General features: G+C 48.9%; 2 protein-coding genes, 1 long non-coding RNA gene and 2 gene segments (V, D, J or C); 4 read left to right on the top strand and 1 right to left on the bottom strand.

Moving 5' to 3' along the window:
- LOC102940154 (immunoglobulin epsilon heavy chain-like) overlaps window positions 1-15,950 on the top strand; it is a 1,331,510-nt gene that overhangs the window by 416,322 nt on the left and 899,238 nt on the right. The window lies entirely within an intron of this gene.
- Window positions 1-15,950, top strand: part of LOC119568011 — a 937,337-nt gene that overhangs the window by 404,246 nt on the left and 517,141 nt on the right.
- LOC102948108 overlaps window positions 1-15,950 on the top strand; it is an 883,083-nt gene that overhangs the window by 375,500 nt on the left and 491,633 nt on the right. The window lies entirely within an intron of this gene.
- The window catches only part of LOC122462699, a 480,831-nt gene that overhangs the window by 22,326 nt on the left and 442,555 nt on the right, over window positions 1-15,950 (bottom strand). Inside the window, exon 4 of the long non-coding RNA XR_006285400.1 lies at window positions 10,318-10,322. This is a non-coding gene — a long non-coding RNA (uncharacterized LOC122462699). The remainder of the gene's footprint in view (window positions 1-10,317; window positions 10,323-15,950) is intronic.
- The window catches only part of LOC119567836, a 57,818-nt gene that overhangs the window by 22,800 nt on the left and 19,068 nt on the right, over window positions 1-15,950 (top strand).

Raw genomic sequence — 15,950 nt, 5'->3', positions numbered from 1 at the left:
ACCCTAAAACTGGTAGTTATTATCTCATAAGATATACCAAACCAGCAACAAAAGTAAACTGATGTTTCACTACACTAGCTGACAAGAAGTCAGAAAAGCAGTTTCCTTAGCTTTTCCAGTGCTTGTATCACCACCAAAACCACTAGACTTAAAGATGAGTGGTTCTTTAAAACAATTTCATCAAATAAAATCCAGATAACGTCACACCCCCAACGCAAAATTGATGCAGGAAGGGGTGTCCCAGGCACTGCTGAATGCATCATTGGATCTTCCCATTCTTAGTTCTGTATTACTACAGCTTCTAGCCCAAGAGTAGAAGTGTTAGTGTATCACAGAAATCATAGAATCATAGAAGATCAGGGTTGGAAGAGCCCTCAGGAGGTCATCTAGTCCAATCCCCTGCTCAAAGCAGGACCAACACCAACTCAATCATCCCAGCCAAGGCTTTGTCAAGCCGGGCCTTAAAAACGTTTAAGGATGGAGATTCCACCACCTCCCTAGGTAACCCATTCCAGTGCTTCACCACCATCCTAGTGAAATAGTGTTTCCTTATATCCAACCTAAACCTCCCACACTGCAACTTGAGACCATTGCTTCTTGTTCTGTCATCTGCCACTACTGAGAACAGCCGAGCTCCATCCTCTTTGGAACCCCCCTTCAGGTAGCTGAAGGCTGCTATCAAATCCCTCCTCACTCTTATCTTCTGCAGACTAAATAACCCCAGTTGCCTCAGCCTCTCCTCGTAAGTCATGTGCCCCAGCCCCTTAATCATTTTCATTGCCCTCCGCTGGACTCTCTCCAATTTGTCCACATCCCTTCTGTAGCGGGGGGAAGAAAACTGGACGTAATACTCCATGTGTGGCCTCACCAGTACCGAATAGAGGGGAATAATCACTTCCGTCGATCTGTTGGCAATGCTCCTACTAATACAGCCCAACTTGCCGTTGGCCTTCTTGGCAACGAGGGCACGCTGCTGACTCATATCCAGCTTCTCATCCACTGTAATCCCCAGGTATTTCTCTGCAGAACTGCTGCTTAGCCAGTTGGTCCCCAGCCTGTAACAGTGCATGGGATTCTTCCTTCTGAAGTACAGGACTCTGCACTTGTCCTTGTTGAACCTTATCAGATTTATTTTGGCACAATCCTCTAATTTGTCTAGGCCACTCTGGACCCTATCCCTACCCTCCAGTGTATCTACCTCTCCCCGCAGCTTAGTGTCATCTGAGAACTTGCAGAGGGTGCAATCCATCCCATCATCCAGATCATTGATAAAGATGTTGAACAAAACTGGTCCCAGGACTGACCCCTGGGGCACTCTGCTTGATACCGCCTGCCAACTAGACATCAAGACATTGATCATTACCCACTGAGCCCGACAACCTAGCCAGCTTTCTATCCACCTTATAGTCCATTCATCCAAGCCATACTTTTTTAACTTGCTGGCAAGAATACTGTGGGAGACCGTATCAAAAACTTTGCTAAAGTCAAGATATATCACATCCACTGCTTTCCCCATATTCACAGAGCCAGTTATCTCATTATAGAAGGCAATCAGGTTGGTAAGGCATGACTTCCCCTTGGTTAATCCATGTTGGCTGTTTCTGATCACCTTCCTCTCCTCCAAGTTCTTCAAAATGGATTCCTTGAGGACCTGCTCCATGATTTTGCCAGGGACTGAAGTGAGGCTGACCTGTCTGTAGTTCCCTGGGTTCTCTTTCTTCCCTTTTTAAAATGTGGGCACTATATTTGCCTTTTTCCAATCGTCCGGGACCTTCCCTTATTGCCACAAATTTTCAAAGAGAATGGCCAATGGCTTTGCAATCACATCAGCCAATTCCCCAAGCACCCTCGGATGCATTAGATCTGGACCCAGGGACTTCTGCATGTCCAGCTTTTCTAAATAGTCCTTAACCTGTTCTTTCACCAGTGAGGGCTGCTCACCTCCTCCCCATACTGTGTTGCCCAGTGCAGCAGTCTGGGAGCTGACCATATTTGTGAAGACCCAGGCAAAAAAAGCATTGAGTACTTCAGCTTTTTCCACATCATCTGTCACTGTGTTGCCTCCCCCATTCAGGAAGGGTCCCACACATTCCTTGACCTTCTTCTTGTTGCTAACATAGGAACCCTTCTTGTTCCCCTTCGCATCCCTTGCTAGCTGCAACTCAAATTGTGCCTTAGCCTTCCTGATTACTCCCCTACATTGCTCTAGCAATATTTTTATACTCCTCCCTCATCATCTGTCCAAATTTCCACTTCTTGTAAGCTTCCTTTTTGCTTTTAAGTTCCCTGAAGATTTCACTGTGAAGCCAAGCCGGTCACCTGCCATATTTGCTATTCTTTCTGCACATCGGGATGGTTTGTTCCTGCGCCTCACTAAGGCTTCTTTAAAATACAGCCAGCTCTCCTGGCCTCCTTTCCCCCTCATATTAGCCTCCCAGGGGATCCTTAAGTTCCTTAAGGGAGTCTAAGTCTGCTTTTCTGAAGTCCAAGGTCCGTATTTTACTACTCTCCTTTCTTCCTTTTGTGAGGATCCTGAACTCGACCATCTCATGGTCACTGCTGCCTACGTTGCCTCCCAATTCTACTTCCCCTACCAATTCTTCCCTGTTTGTGAGCAGCAGGTCAAGAGGAGCACGGCCCCTAGTCGGTTGCTCCAGCACTTGTACCAGGAAGTTGTCCCCAACACTCTCCAAAAACTTCCTGGATTGTCTGTGCACTGCAGTATTGCTCTCCCAGCAGATGTTAGGGTGATTGAAGTCCCCCAGTAGTACCAGGGCCTGTAATCTGGAAACTTCAGTTAGTTGTCTGAAGAAAGCCTCGTCTACCTCATCCTTCTGATCCAGTGGTCTATAGCACACGCCCACCACGACGTCACCCTTGTTGCTCTCGCCTCTAAACTTAACCCAAAGACTCTCAACAGGCTTTTCTCCATTTTCAAACTGGAGCTCTGAGCATACAATGCAACTCTTACATACAATGCAACTCCTCCACCTTTCCTCCCCTGCCTGTCCTTCCTGAACAGTTTATACCCATCCGTGACACTGCTCCAGTCATGTGAACTGCCCCACCAAGTCTCTGTTATTCCAATCACATCATAGTTCCTTGATTGTGCCAGGACTTCCAATTCTTCCTGCTTGTTTCCCAGGCTTCTTGCTTTCCTGTACATGCACCTAAGATAATTAGCCAAATGGCTTATTAAAATCATGTTTGACTAAAACAGGATGTTTCTTTGTAAGGTTCATTATGGAAGTAACGAGGTGATTGAATTTCTTTACAAACCCAAGGTAAAACTTGGTTAGACCAATAGTGGATTGGATCTGCTCTTGCAGCATGATTCCTGTTTGTTTCATGTGATCTTGCCCTAAGCTAATGAAAATAGCTAATTTATTTATACAAGTTCTGGCAAATGTTTGGAACCCAATTCATATCAAGTCAATGTAGATATTAATGTTCTCCAAAGTGTAGTGTAGGAATCTTGGCATTTAGTCATGGAAGCAAGATGGTAACATGCCTCAGTTTCCCTTTTCATACAGCACATTAGGTCTGCAATGTCTTTTCTCCTGTGTACAGTTTCAAGACTAGTTACAGGCACTACCTGTGAAATATCAATATCACAAGGTCTTTTAACATAAAGTGTGCTCTTATGTATCACTTCCAACATGTTCAAAGGTTTTTCCAAATGATTAGGCATGTTGTACATTTTCACAGTTTTTGGTATCAGCAAAACATTAGTCACAAGCATTAACATTAGCATTAATATGAACATTAAGTTAATTACAAGTGTACGTTTCCAATCATTTTTGTCATGCCACGCCTTTGGCTCGGTACCATTGGGGTTTTGGCATTTTAGGGTTAACCGGTGGCTTTTATTTGAAAGGTTTAGTCTTTCCCTTCCTCCCCTGTTCTGGGGGGGGGGGGGGGGGGGGGGGGGAGGGGGGGGAGGGAGGCGGGGGTCAAAATCTGAGCTCTTTTGTGTAACAGAATCTGTTGTCTGGCTGGGTGTGTCCTCTTTGTTGAGGCCTGTGGGCAAGTCTTTCTCCCCCTGTCTGTCAGGCAATTTGCATCAGCACGGACACTAGTTTGTTGACTGCTTTTCAGATCCTTAACTAATAACAATTCCAAGGCTGGACTCTGTCTTAAAGAGATACCATCCATTTTCACTAGCATGTTAGACCCAAGGTTCTTTTGTCCTTCCATTACCTGCCTCTGCTTCCACATGGGATCAGATGTTAGGTTCACTAAGAGACCGAAAGATATATCTAAAGTATTTAGAGATGAAATTTTGCCTGCTATCCCCTGTGTTCTCAAGAGATTAACTTCACCGCTGTCTTGGTCTGTAGATTCAGCTACGCAGTCTTCTCTCCGAACCTGAGACACAGACTCTTCCCTCCAAGAGTCAACATGGTGACATTCCTGTTCCAATAACATTGTTTCCCCTACAGGCTGGCCAAGCTCAGTCACTTGGTTATAGGGCTGTTCAACCTCCCAAACAATTTTTATTCCATCTGAGACCTTTTAGGCTATCCACACTGGATTTGTCAAAAGCAAGGTCATGGATCCATACATATCTGAAAGACTCTGGCAGTTAGGAACTGAAACTCCCTTAATCAAATCACTTCCACACCTCTCAGTTACAGCAAACTGCTCACAAAATCTACCGTGGCAAAAACTACCATGAGGATTCTTCTCCTTAGGAGCTTCTTTAAGCAACAATTCCCCTTTATCTTGCTCCACAGACGCATTGCTCTGCTGAGCCACAACCAACTCCTTCTGAATTTCATTTAAGCCCAGAATCAGCTCTGGCCCATCTAGAGGAGTTTTATACAACCCCCTTTCAGGCAAGCTGCTAGACTCCATAGTTAAAAGGTTAGAGGCGCTCTCTTTCCCTTTGCAGCCCTTCTTGCTGGCAACACTGCAAGTTACCAAGCTCAACACACACAAGCTTTGGAATTATTTCCTTCGTGTTAAAATTGTCCACACTGTCAGTGGGTAGCACAGTCAAATCATCTTCATGCTCTCCTGGTGCCCTGGTCATGATGTCAACCTGGTTAAACAGAGTTGCCAGACCCCCAGCAACACACGAGCAACAGGCCAAATGGAAGCACCAGAATCGCCTGGTCCCTTGTTAAGACACTAGCTGGACACTATGGGTATGTCTACACTACAGAATAAGGTCGAATTTATAGAAGTCGTTTTTTTAGAAATCAGTTTTATATATTCGAGTGTGTGTGTCCCCACAGAAAATGCTCTAAGTGCATTAACTCGGCGGAGTGCTTCCACAGTACCGAGGCTAGAGTCGACTTCCGGAGCGTTGCACTGTGGGTAGCTATCCCACAGTTCCCGCAGTCTCCGCTGCCCATTGGAATTCTGGGTTGAGATCCCAATGCCTGATGGAGCTAAAACATTGTCGCGGGTGGTTCTGGGTACATATCATCAGGCCGCCGTTCCCTCCCTCCCTCCCTCCATGAAAGCAAGGGCAGACAATCGTTTCGCCCCTTTTTTCCTGAGTTACCTGTGCAGACGCCATACCACCGCAAGCATGGAGCCCGCTCAGGTAACCGTCACCATATGTCTCCTGGGTGCTGGCAGACGCTAATCCACTTGTCAGGGGTGGAGTAAGGAAATCGATTTTAAGAGCCCTTTAAGTTGAAATAAAGGGCTTCATCGTGTGGACGGGTGCAGGTTTACATCGATTTAATGCTGCTAAATTCGACCTAAAGTCCTAGTGTAGACCAGGGCTAAGTTATGACACTAGCTCCTATCCACCTCCTCTATCTATCTATCTATCCCCATCCACCCCTCTATCTCTCTATCTATCCCCATGCACCCCCTCTATCTAATCTATCTATCTATCCTTATTTCTCTAGTTACGGGTCTTCCTCCTTGTCTTGGATCCCCAGCCCCAGACAGTGTGACCGCTCGGGGAAGGAGTTGCTGTTTCTTATAAGGAAGTGGATATAGAAATAAAGGTGTCAGTTTCCTGTTTAAATCTGAGCCTCTCTCTGGCCCGGCTACATCCAGATTCACAATCCGCGGCCCCCTGTGTCTGTCCATTTACCAGCCAATCCGGTGAGAACTTTCCCCTCCAACACCAGGGAAATGAGGCTTTGGCTCCGCTTTGTTCTCGTTACAGCAGCTTTGGAAGGTAATTTCTCCCCCTAAATGCATTGCAGCGGCAGAGGAAGATTGCATTATTGCTATGGGTACTCATATAATTTATAACTTGGTTTATTCCCAGGTGTCCGCTCGCAGGTCCAGCTGGTAGAGTCCGGAGGGGATGTGAAGAAGCCCGGAGACTCTCTCCGCCTCTCCTGCAAAGCCTCTGGCTTCACCTTCAGCAGCTACGGGATGAGCTGGGTCCGCCAGGCTCCCGGGAAGGGATTAGAATGGGTCGCTTATATCAGCAGCGGTGGGAGTCCTGTATACTACCTCAATTCAGTGAAAGGGCGATTCACTATCTCCAGGGATAACGCCAAGAGTGAGCTGTATCTGCAAATGACCGGCCTGAAGCCCGAGGACACCGCCCGGTATCACTGTGCGAGAGACACAGTGAGGGAAGCCGGACTGAGCTCAGACAAAAGCCTTCCCCTGCAGTAATGAGAGAAGTAGTTTGGTGTTGGGGGCGCCCAAGGCCTGTAAGTGAAAATGAGATCAGTTCTGGGAAAAGGGCTAGCAACAACAAACCCTTTTTATTCTTAGTATTGTTCCTCCTCCTTAATTTTACCGAAGGTGAAGGAGTTGACACCTTTCCACAAAGACAGAACATTCTTATTTGGGACCCTTCCTCTTTCTTTCCTCTGCCGGGGACAAATTCTGAACCCACCCCCAGTCTCCCGGATAGTCACAGCGCTGGGTCCGTCTGGAGCGGGTCTCCAGGGCAGAGAACAAGCGAAAGAGTTCACACTACACCGATTCAGCGAAACAAGGGCCATTCATTGCCTCCCGAGACAATCCCAACAACCGGCTGTATTTACAAACGAGCAACCGGAGACCCGAGGACACAGGCCGGAATCACTGTGTGAGAGACTAGACCAGAGTCACAAAGCCCATCACCAAAACCAACGGTGGGTTCACACCGCGTTTGGGTTTTAAAATGGGCAAATCTAAGAAAAGACAGGAATGAACCCCAATAGTCAACGTTATGCCAAAGGCACCGATTTGTGCTCAGTTTTATTTTACAGAATGGAGAAGCTGAAATATTTAGAATTTGATTGAACGTCCCGAGGACTGGATAAAATCGTTTCATGTTCTATATTCCTTTGCTTCTTGCAGGGATCATTGCTCTGGAGCTACCAATGCAGGAAATATAAGCTGTAATGAAGCACATAAAGTTCAGTGACAAATGCCCCTAAGGAATGTTATCACTGTTGGAGACATCATCTATCTATCTATCTATCTATCTATCTATCTATCTATCTATCTATCTATCTATCTATCTATCTATCCAATGTGTGTGAATGAGTTTGGGGATATGAAAGGGAACATGAGTGGTAATGGGAATGGAAATCTGTGTTTCAGCCTGAATGCTTATACTTGTCTGAATGGAAGTGAGAATGGAAATAGTTTTGTTCTTTTTGTTGTTATCCCTCAATATTACATCACGGGGATGCTGTGAAAACATGTAGCGTTCCTATCACACAAGTTCTTTAAACACAACCAGGAGAAAACTTCTGTCTGCACTTTATTGCTAATTAATAATTAACGAAGTAAATGATCTTGATGATGATGCTCAGCGGTGATAGATTTGGTGCTGGTTGTGGTCCCAGTTCCCAGGGTCTCCAGAAGCCGGGAATGGGCGACAGGGGGTGGATCACCCGGTGATTCCCTGTTCTGTTCGTTCCCTCTGGGGCACCTGGCGTTGGCCACTGTCGGGAGACAAGATACTGGGCTAGACGGACCTTTGGTCTCACCCAGTCTGGCCGTTTTATGTTCTTAATTATAGTCTAGGATCCCATAGTCCTAGGCACCGTAAAAACACAGACCATAAAACTTCTCTCAGTCCCACCGAGTTTTCAATCCAAGTGTAAATGGGAAGTGGAGTGTGACTGGGAACAGGAATATAAACAGGAATATAAACATCAGCCTTGGATCATAATCATCCTTCACGGTTGCCTGAATCCTCGACTCTCCCCTCAAGAAAACTTCTCAGACACGCCACTCTCGGCCCTCTAACGTCAGGGAGGCTCCGCTGCAAAACCTTAACTCTGTCCTCAGACCCTCCCCCCCCCCCTCCCCCCGCACAGCTTCTCCCACCTGCACCCACAGGCGGGTCCCCGGACCTGGTCCAAACCACGAGCCAGGCTTGCTAATGTCACGTTCCTTCTGCCATGGATCATGTCAATGTATCTGGTCACTACTGGGAAGGGAAAGGGGCTTCCCTCCCAAATCCCTGCCAGCGTCATGGGAAATCTTCCCTCTCCAGCGGGGGCCCAGACGAATGGATCCCTGGGACACGACCCCCCGCCACCAGACACTGACCCCACTGACCGGACATTGCATATCCCTTGTCCGCGTGGAACGGGGCTTCAGAGCTGATAATCCACAACATCCCATTACAAAAGTCAGGCCCTTAGCTCCTATGTGGGGAAATACAGTCACTGCAGGGAGCTGTTCATTCCTCCCAGGTGTGCAAAAGTATGAGGGGGACCCCAGCACCCTGTGCCCGGCGCTGCACAGACACTTCGGACGGGACACTCTGACTCCTACACCCGGAGCCCCGGGGCGAGTCAATCCGATCACTGGCAGCAGGAGAGTGTCTCTTATAAAGCGGGGCATGCAAATGAGGCAGACAGTTTCCTCTTTAAATCTCTGCCTCTCTCTGCCCAGGCTGCACCCGGAGACACAATCCGCAGCCCCCTGGGTCTGTGCAGTCACCGGCCAGTCCCCTGAGAACTTTCCCCTCCAGCACCCGGGAAAATGGGATTTTTGCTCCTTGTCATTGTCGCTCTAGCAGCTTTGGAAGGTATTTTCCCCCTCTGAAGACCTGGCCGAGTTAGAAGAATATTGTGTTCTCGCTGTTTTTACACCGATATTAATGGCCTGTCTTTATTCCCAGGTGTCCGGTCCCAGACGCTGGTGGAGTCCGGAGGAGGTGTGAAAAAGCCCGGAGACTCTCTCCGCCTCTCCTGCAAAGCCTCCGGGTTCACCTTCAGCAGCTACGGGATGAGCTGGGTCCGCCAGGCTCCCGGGAAGGGACTGGAATGGGTCGCTGCTATAAAGTACGATGGGAGTAGTACATCCTACCTCGATGCAGTGAAAGGCCGATTCACCATCTCCAGGGATGACTCCAAGAGTGAGCTGTATCTGCAAATGACCGGCCTGAAGCCCGAGGACACCGCCCGCTATTACTGCGCGGGAGACACAGTGACACGAAACCGGTTTCTGATCGTACAAAAACCCAGGCGGCGGAATCGCCCTTCTCCCGGCGGCCGCGCGGGGGCAGCAGCGACACCCCCCGCTTCGGGCTCGGGCAGGAGACCTGGCACCCGGGGGAACAGGACACAAACCTCCCGCCAGTTTTAACCCTTCCGTTCCCGGACTCTGAATGGCTCATTTCCCTACCCCAGAGATGGAGGCCGGGGTGTGGAAATGGGCCGTTCAGGGTGCGGACGGGGCTGGGGGCAGAGATCACCGGGGGCCGGAATAAACCCCGCTCCGCTGCGCCAGGGGATGTGGCACCGCCGGGACTTTCCAAAGAGACTCGAGCATTTTTCCATCCATTTGACAGCTGGAAATCACAGCCCTGGTGTAAACGGTGCAGCTCAGGATCCTGCCCACAATAAAGTGCCCCATGTCACAGAGTCACCATGGAGATAAAAGGCCCCGCCCCTCAGCCCCGATGTCATCACTCAGCCCAGCGCTGGCCCGCAGGGCATTGGGGACAGTCACGTGGCTAAGGGCTGTGGACAGGGACACGGTGGGATTTCATGGGGTCGCTTGGGGGAAAGCGACTGCCGATGGAGAAGCAGAGGCCGTGGGAGGTGGGGGGGCAGGGGGGCACGAGGGTCACAGAGCGCAGCTCCCACTGAGTGAGATTCACCATCTCCAGAGATAATCCCAACAACCTGCTGCATCTGAAAATGACCGGCCTGAAGCCCAAGGGCACCGCCCGGTGCCAATCTCGGTTCCCGGGCAATGTGTCTCCCCTTCCTGCCCAGAGCCCCACTGGGCTGCGGTGCACAGATCCCTCGCTCCATCTGTGAACTCCAATCCGGAGTGAGTCCTGTTCTCAGTCGCTCTCCCCTCGGAGACCTGGCACGTTGGCTCTCCCGGCTCCCATCCCTGTGTGTGTGGGAAAGACCCCAGGAATATTCATACCGAGACTCAAGCTATAGCCGCTAGATTATTCTTCCGTCCCATGGCTGGGGAAATAAACAAGGAGTCTTTACACTGGTGCCTGTTGTAGATCCTAGATGGGGAAGAGAAATTTGATAATGGGCTCTTCAGTCTGGCAGACAAAGGTACAACAGGATCCGATGCTGGAAGCTGAAGCTAGACGTTGTCCAACTGGAAATAAGATGATTTTTTAAAAAGACATTGAGGTGAATTAACCATTGGAACAACTGATCAAGAGTCACGGTGGTTTCTCCGTCACTAGCAACTATCGTCTCTATGATTCTGTGTCTTTTAGAAAATAAACAAATGCAAAATCCATCAAGGGAGATTTAGGTTACATATGGGGCTTGGGGGGAGGACTTTCTAAGGATAAGCAGATCTAACTATATGCACTGGAACCAATTACCTAGGGATGTTGTGAAATCCCCATCACTGGAGGTTTTTAAGAACAGATGAAGAACCAGGGGTGGTCTCGGTATATCGAATCCTGCCTCAGTGCAGGGGGATTGGCTAGTTGATCTCTTGAAGTCCCTCTTCCAGCCCTACCTTTCTAGGATTCTCTGAATTTCTTGTACTCTGTGACTGAAGCAGAAGGCAGTCAGAGTATTTCACTTTCTTTAGGGACTTTCTCCAGCGCAGGATCCTATTAGGGTATCTGTAATGAAGTGAATCACTGTGGGATCCCATATCTCTAGTACAGGGATACACACGGGCGTCTTCAGGTTTCAGGCTGCTGATGTGCAAATGCACCAGGTTATTGGAGGCGTTTCTGGAGATGGTGAATTGCCCTTTCCCTGAGTCCATGTAATATGGGGTACCTGCACTATCTATGCTGGAGACCCACTCCAGTCCCTTCCCAGGAACATGACGGATCCAATCCAGCCAGTTGCTACTGATGAAGAAGCCGGTGGCTTTGCAGGAGAGGCAGAGAGAGTCTCCGAGCTTTTTCACATCCCCTCCAGACTCCAAAAGCTGGACCTCTGACAGAGCTCCAAGTGGGGGAAAAGTATCGTAAATCACATCTGGAATTATCAAAGGGTAAAGTCATGGGGAATTAGATACCCCATTACCTAAGTCCCCTTCAAAAATGTCAATCAACATTCCAATAGGCCCTGCTCAAAACCCCACTCAGACCAAGGGAAGTCCTCCCCTTGCCTTTAGTGACCTTTGCACCAGGCCCATAGAGCACAATATTCCCCAGTATCTCCAGAAAATGTCAGAAACCATAATTCCTTTACAGGCCACCGTACTAAAGAGACAATTCAGCCAAAATATGCTGTTGATGCTGGATAGAGTGCTCATGGTGTCTCGGCATTAGCTGCCCAGACCCCTCCTTATGTCCTAGCCATGCAGGTGCAGAGCTATTAAATGACTTAGGCAGGGCATTAAGGATATGCATTGGCATATCTTTCTTTCTTTTTTTTCTTTTTTTTTTTTAATAAGCCATGTTTGAGGTCGAGCCCTCAAGCTATCTTAGGTTTTTATATTGTCCACATTACTGTAGTGTTTGAGCATCACAACCATTGAAGTATTTAGGGTAACAAGAAAACATTTTACAAATACATTAGAAGCAAGAGGAAGATGAAGGACAGGGAAGGACACTGCTCAATGAGGAGGAAAACACAGTCACAAGAAAATGCAACAATTGCACAAGTATTAAATGCCATTTTTGTTTAGGTTTTCTCCAAAGAGGTTAGCAGTAATCAGAGGACTAACAGTGAACATCAGTGTAAATGGGGTAGGATCAGAGGCTAAAATAGGGAAACAACAAGTTAAGAATTACGTAGACAAGTTAGACGTCCTCAAGTCAGCAGGGCCAGATGAAATACACCAGAGAATACTTAAGGGACTGGCCAAAGAGATCTTAGCCATTAAAGAATATTTTTGAGAACTCTCGGAGGACAGGAGAGATCCCAGAGGACTGGAAGAGGGCAAGTGGTACCTATCAATAAAAAGCAGAATAAGAGCAACCCAGGAATTACAAACCACTAAACTTAACTTCTGCACCCGGAAAGAATAGAGCAAATAATCAACTTGCAAGCACCTAGAAGATAAGGTGACAACTAACAGTCAGCATGGATTTGTAAAGAACAAGTCATGTCAAACCTGTTACCTGGGGTTCTTTCAACCCAAAACTCTTGGTAACTTCTACTCTGTGTGAGGTGCTGTCAGTAAACAAAAACTTTCCCCCCTTATATATACCTTAGTAATAGAATGACATGTCCCTTAAAGCAAACTTGTTAAGTAAGCAGTTTCAATGGTTAAGTGAGAGGTGGCTTCTGATATCGATTAACCAGGTTGGAGTTTTTCCAGAGTTTGCAGCCTTGAGGCCCCAATAGACATTCCTGGGGCACATTCTGCTCTTCTAAGATGCATGTATCAGCAACTTCAACACAATTCTTAAAAAGAAAAGGAGTACTTGTGGCACCTTATAGACTAACCAATTTATTTGAGCATAAGCTTTCATGAGCTACAGCTCACTCCATCAGATGCAGTGAGCTGTAACTCACGAAAGCTTATGCTCAAATAAATTGGTTAGTATCTAAGGAGCCACAAGCACTCCTTTTCTTTTTGCGAATACAGACTAACACGGCTGTTACTCTGAAACACAATTCTTATCACAAGGGGTCAAGCTGGCCTCTCTGTGGCACCCAAAACTCCTCCCCTCCCCCACCCCCGGCTCCTGCCTTGGTCAAGCTTAGAGTGCTGAATGGCCAATTTACAGCCTGCTGACTTGGCTGCTTTTAGCAATAAGCCATAGTGGTTTCAGGCACTTTTCTGGTTTGCCAAAGTCTCCCTGTACAAAACCTACCTCATACCCTCCTTTGACAGGGTAACAAGATGAGTGGATGGGGGCGGGGATGGGAACAGTAGATGTGGTATATCTCAACTTTAGTCAGACATTTCATACAGTCTCAGATCGCCTTCTCATAAGCAAACCAGAGAAATATAGACTGATGAACCTATTATAAGGTAGGTGCACAACGAGTTAGAAAATGTACTCAGAGAGTAGTTATCAATGATTCACAGTCAAGCTGGGAGGGAATACGGAGAAGGGTCCAAGGAGGATCTGTCCTGGGTCCACTTCTATTCAATAGCTCCATAAATGATTTGGATAATGGCAAAGAGAGTACACTTATAAAGTTTGCAGCTTATACCAATCTGGGAGGGGTTGCAAGCACTTTAGAGACCAGGATTAGAATTCAGAACAAGCTTGACAAATTGGAGACATGGTCTGAAATACATAGGCTGCATCCACACACTCTTCCTGCGTAGCTAAACCCGGCAAGGAAAGGCTCTGACAGGGGGAAGTAGCAGTAAATTCCTTCCCAACCCCAAATATCAGTCAATTGGACCTTGAGCATGTGGGCAAGACCCACCAGCCAGACACCCGGGAAAGAGTTCTCTGTAGTCACTCAGAGCCCTCCCCGCCTAGTCTCCCATCACTGGCCATTGGGGATATTTGCTACCAGCAGTTGTCGATGTGCCTACAATGGGATTTCGCCACTTCATCATACCATCCCACTCCACATAAATTTGTCAAGATCAGTCTTGAAACCAGTTCGGTTCCCCCTCCCCACATTTTAGTTTAATTCTGGCTGACATTTTCAAAGCCACCTAAAGGCATTTAGATGCCTGGTTTATATTAGGAAGAAAGGCAGTTTTGGAAATCTTAACCCAAGTCATCTGGAAACCTACCCCTATTGTTACCTCCTCTTCCCTCTCTCCTACCCCTTTGTTTGCTGCCTGGCTTTAAAGACTTTTTGAACTGCCTCAGGCCTCAGGCCTCATGCAAATTAAGTAGGGCAACCTCTTTTTTTAAGAGCCAGAGAATTTCTCCTTCTCCGGCACACCCCAAGTAACTTACTTTGTGCTGTATTCCTTTGTCTGTTCCGGTAGGTTTCTGATTCAAAAATAAATATGTGTTTCATTGTTCATTCCCTGCTGGCAGCTTTCTCAGGTAAGAACCTCAGAGGCACCTGGGATAAAAGAAGGAAACAAATGCAGCCAAAAGGAATCGTTGATTCTCCAGAGCACTGAAGAACGTGTTTTGTTGAATCATGGCCTAGATCTTTAATATTTGTCTATTTGCAGGTGTCTCTTGTCTCAAATCCAGTTAATCCAGTCCGGAGCAGAAGTTAAAAAGGCAGGAGACTCTGCAAAACTCTCCTGTAAAGTGTCTGGACACACGTACACTAGTCACAGTATGCACTGGGCACGGAGGTCTCCAGGAAAAGGACTGGAAAGGGGATTTTCAATTACAAACGGGGCTGGTGACACCACATACTACACAGGCCCAGTTAAAAGACCATTCACCATCTCCAGAGACAACACCCAGAACCTGCTGGGGTAAACAGTGAGATGGCAAAATTTGCAGATGGTACAAAACTACTCAAGATAGTGAAGTCGCAGGCAGACTGCGAAGAGCTACAAGAGCAGTGGTCACCACCCGGTCGATCACGATCTCCGGCAGCACAGCGGGTTGCCGCTAAGCCAGGCTGCCTGCCTGCCCCAGCCCCACACTGCTCCCAGAAGTGGCCAGCGTGGCCCCGTGGCCCCAGGGGTGGGGAGACAGGGTTCTCCCTCTGCATGCTGCTCTTACCTGCAAGCACCACCCCCACAGCTCCCATTGGCCGGGAATAGGGAGCCATGGCCAATGGGAGCTGTGGGGGTGGTGCTTGCAGAGAGGGGCAGTGCACAGAGCCTGACCCTCCCCAGGGGCCGGAGGGGTGCGTTGGCCCTTTCCAGGAGTGGCGCCGTGCACAGGTAGGCAGGGAGCCTGCCTTAGTGGCAGCCACACTGTGCCACCGACCGTGAGCCTCTGGAAGTAAATGCTGTCTGGCAGGAGGCCGCACCCCAACCCCCAGCCCTGAGCCCCCTCCTGGAGCCAGCACCCCATGCCCCAGGTGTGGGCAAACTATGGCCCTGGGGCCACATCCGGCCCTTCAGACATTTTAATCCGGCCCTCCAGCTCCTGCCGGGGAGCGGGGTCTTGGGCTTGCCCTCTCCACATGTGCCGTGGCTTCACGTGGCTCCTGGAAGCAGCAGCATGTTCCCGCTCCAGCTCCTATGCATAGGGGCAGCCAGGGGGTTCCACAAGCTGCCCCTGCCCCAACTGTCACCTCTGCAGCTCCCATTGGCCGGCAACCAGGGGAGCGTGTAGAAACCGGAGTGGAGACATGCCACTGCTTCCGGGAGCTGCTTGAGGTAAACGCCACCCGGACCCTGCACCCCTGATCCCCCTCCTGCCCCCCGAACCCCTCAGTCACACCCTCATGCACCCCAGACCCCGCACCCCGCAGCCAGAGCCCTCACACCTCCACCTGCACCCCAACACTCTGCCCCAGCCCGGAGCCCGCTCCTGCACCCTGAACGCCTCATTTCTGGCCCCACCCCAGAGCCCGGCACCTCCAGCCAGATCTCTCACCCCCTCTTGCACCCCAACCCCCAATTTTGTGAGCATTCATGGCCCGTCATACAATTTCCATACCCAGATGTGGCCCTCAGGCCAAAAACTTTGCCCAGCCCCGCCAGACCCCCTCATACACCCTGAACCCTCTCCTGCACCTCAAATCCCAGCCCTGACCCCCTCCCAGAGCCAGCACCATGTACCC

The sequence above is a fragment of the Chelonia mydas genome, chromosome 13, assembly GCF_015237465.2.
Source record: "Chelonia mydas isolate rCheMyd1 chromosome 13, rCheMyd1.pri.v2, whole genome shotgun sequence".
NCBI classification, from domain to species: Eukaryota; Metazoa; Chordata; order Testudines; family Cheloniidae; genus Chelonia; species Chelonia mydas.
Note: the sequence above shows the minus strand (reverse complement) of the source record. Positions and strands in the feature narration are given on the sequence as shown.